Source organism: Castor canadensis, chromosome 12 (assembly GCF_047511655.1).
Source record: "Castor canadensis chromosome 12, mCasCan1.hap1v2, whole genome shotgun sequence".
Lineage (NCBI taxonomy): Eukaryota > Metazoa > Chordata > Mammalia > Rodentia > Castoridae > Castor > Castor canadensis.
In genome coordinates, this window is record NC_133397.1 from 60,109,858 (window position 1) to 60,119,633 (window position 9,776).

General features: G+C 41.3%; 1 non-coding gene across 1 annotated transcript; it reads right to left on the reverse strand.

Moving 5' to 3' along the window:
• Positions 1–1,348: 1,348 nt before the first annotated feature.
• Trnaa-agc (transfer RNA alanine (anticodon AGC)) lies at positions 1,349–1,421 on the reverse strand. Its single transcript has one exon. It is a non-coding gene; the product is annotated as a tRNA-Ala (tRNA).
• Positions 1,422–9,776: the final 8,355 nt, after the last annotated feature.

Genomic DNA, 9,776 nt, shown 5'->3' on the forward strand with positions numbered 1-9,776 from the left:
TCAATAGTTTTCATTCTCTAACATATTCTTTCTCCCTCCCACCTCCTGTAGTCCCCTCAGACAGACTTACTAATACAATTTTGTTTTCTCTGTCACTATATATATATATATATATATATGTATGTATGATCATATATGTTTCTGTATGTACATTTCTGTATGAGGGAGAACATGCGATCTTTGACTTTTTGAGCTTGGCTTACTTCGCTTAACATGAAGTTCTCCAGTTCGATCTATATACCTGCAAACAACATAATTTCATTCTTCATGACTGAATAATACTCCATTTTGTGTATATTTTCTTGACCCATTCATCAGTTGTGGAGCATCTGGGCTGCTTCCAAAGCTTGGCTATTGCAAATAGCGCTGCAATAAACACGGGTGTGCAAGGGGCTCTGTCATGTCCTGGAGCAATTCTTTCTGATCTATGCCCGGGAGTGGTATAGCTGGATCATACAATAGTTCTATTTTTAGTTTTTGAGGGACCTCCAAACTGCTTTCTCAGGAAAGTTCTGATCCATGACCAAAAAGTATAAGCAGTGAGGAAAAGATTTACAAATTTGACTGAATAAAATTGTTTAAGTTCTTTTCAGCAGAGGTAAGTGTAGCAAAGAGAAAAGTGAAGCCCAATGCAGAAGAGCGTTTGCAGTGAACATAACCAACAGAAAACCAGCATCCAAAGCACAGCTGTAAAGCTCCCACACCTCGGTGGAAATGAGAAAAATATGCTACAAAGGAAAACTGGGCCCAGACACTGAGGCTCCACCGGGACAGTAAGGTCGCGGTCTCGAGAGGCTTTGCAGCTCACGTGCTTTTACCCCAGAACGATGGCCTGCCCCTCCACAGATCAAGGTGCACCTAGGGGTCCAAACCCTAAAGAAACTCCTGTGTATGCTCCAGGGACCCCAGCCCTAATGAGCTCTGCAGAGCTCTGTGTGACACAGAAAATGAAAACAACCCAGACAGATAACAAGGGGCGGCATAGTCACAATCATGACCTAAAGCTAACGGTATCGATGTGTATGAATCTCACAAAGTTGAGTTACACGCGTGGGGAGTCGCTCAGGGGAAGAGATGTGCTTAGCTCCCCACCACCACCAAATGAGAGCAAGTTTTAGAAAGATCAATGGGGTACTACTTATACCACTTAAATAAACATGTAAGCATGTAGAACAATGCTGTGTGTTGTCTAGAGCTAAAGGTGTAGAAAATGAGCCTATGAATGTGGGCGGGCCCATGATAGACCCCAACCTCAGAACTGGGGTGCAGCTAAGGGGGACACACAGGAAGCTTCAGATGCATTTTTATTTTATTTATTATTATTTTTTTAATGAATCCTTTTATTTTTTGGCAGCACTGGGGTTTGAACTCAGGGCCTCATGCTTGCTAGGCAGGCGCTCTACCACTTGAGCCACTCTGCCAGCCTCAGATGCATTTTTAATGTCTGAAGCTAGATGGTGGGTACATGGTGTCCATGAAATTATTCTATAAACTTTTAGTAAGTCTGAAATGTTTCATAATCAAAAATGAAAAAACTTTTCTATTGAGAATTCTAGGACCGGACACATAGTGGTTTCTTGGGGACAGAATGTTAAGTAAACAGCAAGTGGCAACTTTTGGCTGGGGGCCCTGCCAGTCCTGGGAGCCAAAAAGAAAGATGAACATGTTAAGATCCGTGACTGCCCTCAAATTGTTTGTGACCTAGTTGAAGAAGAATAAAATCAGCAACAAGACAGCAGGAGTCAAGCAAGAGCCATCCAGCCATACTAATAGGTGGCCATCAGCTCCCTGCCTACCTGTCACCAGCCCACAGCCCATGAGGGCATTTGACCAGAGCAGTGAACACAATTTATCCTGAGCCACAAGCCTCTGAGACCATCTGAGTCCCTGTCCCCTCCCACTCACTTCCCTGTATCTTTTGTCATTAGTTGAATTTCGTTTGTTTAATTTTCTTATTTTTAATTGAGGACTATCTTAAATATTTTGGAAAAGTTATGTTGTCATTTATCAACATAGAAGGAATAAAATCCTCACACACTAACTATAAATCTTCCTGACTCCACTCCAAGGGGAACCTATACCTGGTATTCATCTCTCTCATGCATCATTTTGGATCTAGAAACAAAACATTGTTTTGATTTTAGGGGGTTCTGGGGTTTGAGCTGTAGGCTTTGTGCTTACTACACAGACACTCTACCACTTAAGCTGCAACCCCAGTCCTGTTTTGCCTTTTTTTTTTTTTTTTCAGTACTGAGGCTTGAACCTGGGGCCTAAACCTTGAGCCACTCCCCCAGCTCTATTTTTGTGAAGGGTTTTTCAAGATAGGGTCTCGCAAACTATTTGCCTAGGCTGGCTTCGAATTGCAATCCTCCTGATCTCTGCCTCCTGAGTAGCTAGGATTCCAGGCGTGAGCCACCAGTCCCCAGCTTGTTCCATATTTTTAATGCATATAAAACATTGGCTTTGGGGCTGGGGATGTGGCTGTAGCAGTAGAGTCCTGTCTGGCAAGCACAAGGCCCTGAGTTCAAACCCTTACCTCCAAAACAGAATTGGTTTCCAAACTTCTCTACCACATCCAATCTAACAAATTGCAGTTTACACTTTGGGTGAACATTCACCCACACTCGTGTGTATGTGCACCTGTCCCACAGGTCCCCCATCTAAAGAGTCAACCAACCAGGAATTCAAACTATTTGACAGAAATTGTATCTATCCTGGGCTTGCACAAACATTTCTTTTTGTCATTATTCCCTAAACAGTATGGTTTAACAATTACTTACATAGCATTTACGTAGTATTAGGTTTCATAAGCATTCTGGAGATGACTTAGCGAGCATGAGAGGATTGCAGGAGTGATAGATTCATAAGGAATTGAGCATTGTCAGGAGGCCTTAGACCCAGTCTCCAAAGACACTAAGAGACATCTGTATGCAATGACCGTGTGCACGCGCTTGTGAACTCTGAAACAAAACTTTCACAAGATGATACCGTGAACTACTTGCAGCTCATTCTAGTATTTTCCTTGTGTTCTAATTTTATTTTGTAATGCTAGCAGTGATCCATTAAATTGATTTCACCACCAACAAAAGACCTGTAACCAACAACATGAGAGAAAAATGAGATCCCATTGTATTATCATTTCCAGTTTTTCACCCTGAATGCTTTGAGAATCACCCACGTGTAATAGATCTGTTCATTCATTTTAATGTGTGCATGTTTTTGATACTTTATTCTTCTATTTCTGGATAATGAAACTGACTCCAGTTTTCACTATTCCCAAGAGCCTGCTGCGAGCTTTCTTGCCTGTGAATACAGAGGTTTCTCTAGGAGGCAAATTGCTTGAGTTGAAGCTTGCACCTGTGCCACATCAGTAGGTTCTGTTAAATTTTCCTAGAACCTGGACTATTAAAAAGCTTCTATTTCCCCACAATTTAATCATCACTTAAGCGTTTCAGATTTTGAATTTTTTTTCAGCCTAGTGGTTGTATGATAGTCTCTCTCCCTCTCTCTCTCTCTCTCCTCCCCCATTTCCTAACAAAGTGAACTATTTTTCAAGTGGCCATCTTGAAAAAGATGGATATTCAACTATCTTTCCTGTGAATCACCAACTGGATTGTCCCTACCTTTATCGTTAATTCTTAAGAGTTTTTATCTGCTCTACCCCCCAATTCTTTATAGTCATATATGTTGTACATATTCATTTTCATGTAATCAAGGTTATCAAATAAATGCCTCTTTAATTTTTTAGCCTGTTTCTCTCATTTTAAAACATTGTTCATACTCTGAAGTTATAACATTGTTGAAATATTTCCCTTTTAAAATATTTAAAGTTTTACATTCTGTACTTATAAATCAGTTGGTTGTGTGTGCTTATGTAGGTATCTTATTTATCTATATTTATCTATGGTTTATTTATCTATATCTTATTTATCTATAGTTTATTGTCCAAGACCATTTGTTAAATAATCTGTTCTTTCTCTGTTCCTTTTTTCTTTTCTCTTTTTTTTTATTATTCATATGTACATACAATGCTTGGGTCATTTCTCCCCCCCGCCCCCACCCCCTCTCTTTTTCTTTGCAAATTGCTAATAATCATAAATCTGTCCACGCACTTCCCATTCTGTTCCACTGGTAGAGTTCTCTATCTCTCTCCCAGTATCACATTGTTTAAATTACTATGGCTTTGTATAAATTTTTAAAATCTGGCAGGAAGATCTTTCATCATTATCATTCTAATTACTTAAGTTTTTTTTTTTTTTTTTACTATTTTCTCTTCTATGTGAATTTTTGGATCTATTTTATCAATCTGTCAAAAATTTTCTTTGGAATTTTTATTGGAATCAAATTAACTTTGGCTATATTTGGACAAAAAATAATTTTTCTTGGCAGTGCAGGGGATCAAACCCAGGGCCTTGTGCATGCTAGGCAAGTGCTCAACCACTGAACTACATCTCCAGCCCTTGTTTTCTTTTTTAGACAACCTCACCATGTAGTTTAGGCTAGCTTTAGAACTCATCAAGTAACCCAGGCTGGCCTCCAGCTCAAGATCCTTCTGCTTCTGCCTCCTGTGTGCTGGGATTATAGATGTATGCCACCATACCTGGCAAAAATTGGTATCTTTTATAGTAGGTCTTTCTATCCAATGACTATAGCATTTTGTCCCCAACCAGCTAGATCTTGTTTTATGTCTTACAATAAATTGTTTTGATTTTTTTTCAGGAAAGTTTTATATCTATTTCTAGAAGTTCATGGGGTTTGTTGGTTTTGCTGCTATTATAAATATATTTAACTAAATTTTCTAAGTTCTGTTACAGATGATTTTATGTATTGGTCTTGTTTCTAGCAACCTTGCTAAATTTTTGTGTTATTTCTACAACTTTGCCCGTGGGTTCTCATGGCTGTTCCATGTTGCTCACCACATAATTTCAAACAATGACAACTTCCTTTTTCCTTTACAAGCTTTTTCTTCTTTTTCTACAGTCACAGCAATCCCAACACAGCTTACAGGTACTAATAAAAGAGTTGACTTGACTCTATTACTGTCTATAACAACACAGGAGTGGAAGCAGCCAAACTAATAGTAATTCATCCTATTGTGGACAGCTGATCATCAGGCATGCTCAGTGCCCACTATAAAAACACAGATGATTGAATGTACACACTCATGCAAATTTTATAAATTATTTTAAACTTCTTTTTTTCTCTCATGGGATTCCACTTTGATTCTCATTAAGCACCTTCCACTATATTGTATCATGAGGCTGCTTATTCAGGAACCCTACTGGCCTAGAATTCACAGTTCCTTTCACTATTATGTCATTATAATACAAAGATTATCTTGGTGTCCTATGCAACCAAATTTAGTGTCTGCATTTTCTTTTCCTCAAGATAAACTTAATACTAGCTGGTATATTTTACATGGGTGTATAAACTAGACTAAACTTCAGTGGGATGGAATAAGCAAGAAGAAAATTTGGGCTGGGCATTGTGGTACAAGCCTGTAATTCCAGCTGCAGAAAGAGGATCACAGTTAAGGACTGCTCCCAGGCCAAAAAACCAAAAAAAAAGCATGAAACATGAGACTTTATCTGAAAAATAATGAAAGCCAAGAAAAAGCCTGGGGGCATGCCTCAAGTAACAGAGCACCTAAGTTCAATCCCCAGTACTGCCAAAAACAAAAAAAGAACAAAATGTGGGATATGGGCTTCCTACTTTCTCTTTCCAAGGTCTAGATTTTAGAGTTTTTAGTACTTTGGTTGGTTATTTTGGGGGGAGAGGTAAGAAAGGCCTTGTTGGGTTGGTTTTGAAGGAGGTTGTTTTTTGTTGGGAGGGTGTGGTGGCATTCTTCTCTCCTTAGTTTTAGTACTTGACATGAACACAAATAAGTTTTATTGCTAGTGTTATGCCCATTTTTTTTTTCATAACATTCTAGTCTTTCATCGTGGCTTCGTTGTTGATATTGTCTTATCTGTTAGTAAATCAAACAGATCTATATTTTATGGTTTCTTTGAGATTGCTTTTCCATTATTTATGTTTGGAGTTGCTGATCCTTCTGTTTGATGTGTCTGCAAATTCTTGCGCATGGTGAATTTTCCACCATGTGTTCTAAAATTTTTTACTGAAAACAAATGACATTTTATTTTTCAATGGAAATCTCTTATAACCAGGGTGATTTTCAGTCAGCCTCTGAATGTATCCTAGCAGTAGAATAACCAGGACCACTTTTTATGTGCACTTCTTGATTTAGGATGTCCACAATTCATGGAAAATACAAATTTGGTTTTCAAAACCTTTCTTTCTCACAAAAGATTTATATTTTCAACAAAAACCCAAGCAGATGCAAACTTTCTTGGGATCTTCCCAATTCAGTGGGTTGATTTTTTTTCCCCCTAGTCCTCTTTCACTGAGTTCAGCCTTACAGTTGCCCCAGCTTTTGGCTTTCTTGTTCAGGTTCCTGCACAGCACTGGTCCAAGGCCCTAACTCTCCTAGGCCCTACAACAGCACAGACAGGCAACACCATGCCCCACTCCCTTGCTGAGGTGCCTGCCTCCCACTTCCAACCACGCTCTGTCATTTGGTCTGCAGCTCCAGCAGCTGAACTGATTTGGTGTCCTTTGTTCTCTCATTTCTGTGCATTTGTAGTAGGAAGTTCCCATGTCAGTTGTTTCTCTTCTTCCACAGAAGCCTCTGGAATCAACCATACCTTAAAAGCTCTAAAAGAAGCCAGGACCTGGCCTCTGTGGGGTCGAGGATCAGACCTGCCTGCAGCACGCATCTCCAGAATTTGACCAGGATCTTTTTGGGAGGAAATAATTGGGTCTGTCTGATTTTTCACCAGATAATTTCTGGTTAACAACCACCTTTCTGTTCCTGCTGAGGAGAATTGGAATGCTTCTTCCCTGCCAGCATTAGGGGATGAGGTCATTCTTACAAGGTCTTTGGGGGGATATTAAGTCAGGAATGTTTTACAAAAGAAATGCACATGGCCTGTGAGCCTTAAGGAAACCCAGCAATGGATCCTCTCCTACAGACCTCACCCCACTGGCGCTGTGCTATTGTTGCTTGGGGGAGGAAGCATCTTGTTGGGGTTTTTAGTTTTGTTTTAAAGAAAAATAGCAATGAGTCAGGGAAGTTGGCCCGTGATGGAGCAAACAGGGAACTGCATGGGAGAGCAGGCTAAAGAGTCACAGCTGAACACCCTGATAGTGGTCAAAATTGCCTCTCTCAAATAGGATTGGTATGTGAAGTCAAGAGGAAAGCCAGTAAGTGTCTCAGGAAAGGTAGTCATGGACAAGAGAGTCCAGATTTCAAAGTCCACGAGAGAGCAACAACCCTTACGAACAATTCAAGTGTTGATTTTCTCCTATTAGACGTTAAACGCAGAGAGGCCAAAGGCCTGTACACTGAGGCTTGAGAACAACCAGTCCAAGGCTAAGTGTGTGGAAATGTCCTGGCTTTTGAACCTATTGCTGCCTTCCCTCTGCAGCATTTTCATGCTCCTGGTTTTCAAAGGGTCTCTAATCCCCTTCAGAAGTTGCTACAAGGGAAAGTTTGACTTGACTATCCCCCACACCTTAACGTGAACCTAATGTGTGGTCCATCTAAAGATGCTGTCTCTTGAACACTGGAGTCTCAGTGAGATAAAAATCTGCCGAAAACCTTATTGTGCACAGCAAGGACTCAAACAAGATCCTCGAGTTCCAAATCCCAAGTTCTTTCCTTGGGAAGGATGAGATGGAGCCTCTTTCTGGGATAAGAGCCCAGTGAGAACTGTGAGCTTGTGCTTTCTCTACCTATGGACAGGGACATCTCTGGGCAAGCAGCGATGAGAGACAGGCCCAGGTTCTATTTTTGCCACCTCAGCCTCCAAATTCACATCTCCCACCAGTCAGATCTGCTTGCTGGGGTAATAAAGAAACTAGGAGTTATGAGGAAATACGCTTCTTGCTCTTAGGGAGTTCTAAAGCATCTTACGGGAGCTATCAGCTAATTCTTTGCCATCTCTTAGGAATCTTTCAGCCTCCCAGAGAAATAACCAAAATAATTGTCCTAAAATAATTTCATTCACATCAGCCCAAACCTCAATGTACTAAACTTTTTTCAGGGTCCTAATCTCACTGAGAGCCTCTTCTATAAAGTTGTTTAGACATTATCCACAGTTGCTACTGGTAAGTGGATTTCACCCACAACCCCACACCTTGTCCAGAGCTTACTGAAACATGAGTGGACACTTGGCCCAGGAGAAACCAACCCATAGCTTGGGCTGAGATAATTAAATTCTCCCGAAGAGAAGCCCAGAGGATAAGATTGAGTTAGGATAGTTGGAGATGTTACTCAAGTATAGAGCACCTGCCTAGTAACCCCTGAAGCCCTGAGTTCAAATCCCAATACTACCAAAAAAAAAAAAGGATTGAGTTAAGCACTGGATGTATAATTCCAGACCAGGCCAGAGTTGTGTCACAGTGAACTGAGCCAGATGCAAGATGCGCACAGATGCCCATAGACCTGGGGAGGTGTACTTCATCTTCATCCTGAGGTCAGCCAAAGGCTGCATAAAAGCCACATGTGGACACTTGTGCTTTACTTTGCATTCAAATACCACATTGAAAGAGAGGAAGGAAGGAGAGGAAATTCTGAAGGACAAGTCATTACCCCACAGAAGCAAAAGGCCTCACAATTCCAATGCACTTGGCACATGAAGGGGAGCAATGTAGTGAGAGGGATGAGGGCCACACAATATCGCGTCTTAGTCCATTCACAATACCTTAGGCTGGGTCATTTGTAAACAACAGAAATGTACTGAGCACAGTTATGGCGGCTGAAAAGTCCAAGATCAAGACAGCAGCAGCTTAGCAGTGTAGGGAGGGCTCACTCTGCTTCAAAGATGGCTGCACCCTCATATCATGGAAAAGGGAAGGCAGCTCTCTCCAACCTCTTTGATAAGAGCACTAATCGTATTCATGAGGGCAGAGATTGGGCTAATCAATTCTCCAAAAGTCTCATCTCTTAATACTCACATTGAGTACTGGTGCCAACATATGGATTTTGGGGACACCAACATTCACACCACAGCACAAAAAAAAGGACACCTGGCTGCTACCTTGCCTTCCATTTTTCTCTAGATATTTCTTATTGATTTCCTTATAACAGTTTTTTTCTAAACTTCTACCCCCACTCCTTGCCCCTTCCCTTTCAGGTGGATATCTGCCCCTCCTATCAGTGAAAAGATCAGATCACCCAAGAAGAGCTGTGTCTTCATTTCATTGCTCACTCATTCCTTCCTCCTTTCCTGTTAGAGGAAACACGCGTCCTGCTTTACAAAGCTGAGTCTTCAGCCTGGACCTCCCTGGTACCTCCACCTGGCATCCTAAATCTCCTTCCTCTGCTGCAGTATTTCCTCTGGATCCTGCCCTGCTTCCCCTGTTCTCCTTTTGAAGGAGTCTAACACTTTCTCAAGTTTCACTCATCCCTCAACTCATGTTGGGAAATTGCCCTGGGGAAACAAGGAAAGCTCTCAATTGTGAAATTTCATGTCTTAGTTCCAGTCTTCATTTGGCACTATTTAACATAGCCAGCCATCTCCTCTCCATTGGTCACAGCCCAAACAGAACACAGTTGGCACACACAATCTGGCTGCTTTGCCCGAACCATCCCACACCTCTATAAACGGTCCCTTTCTTGACAAGGAGTGGTGCAGTATACTGGGGCCAGTGACAGAGAAGAGTTACCAGAGAGAGTGAGCTTTGTGGAGAGGACCACAGCTGAGGCCTGGGGG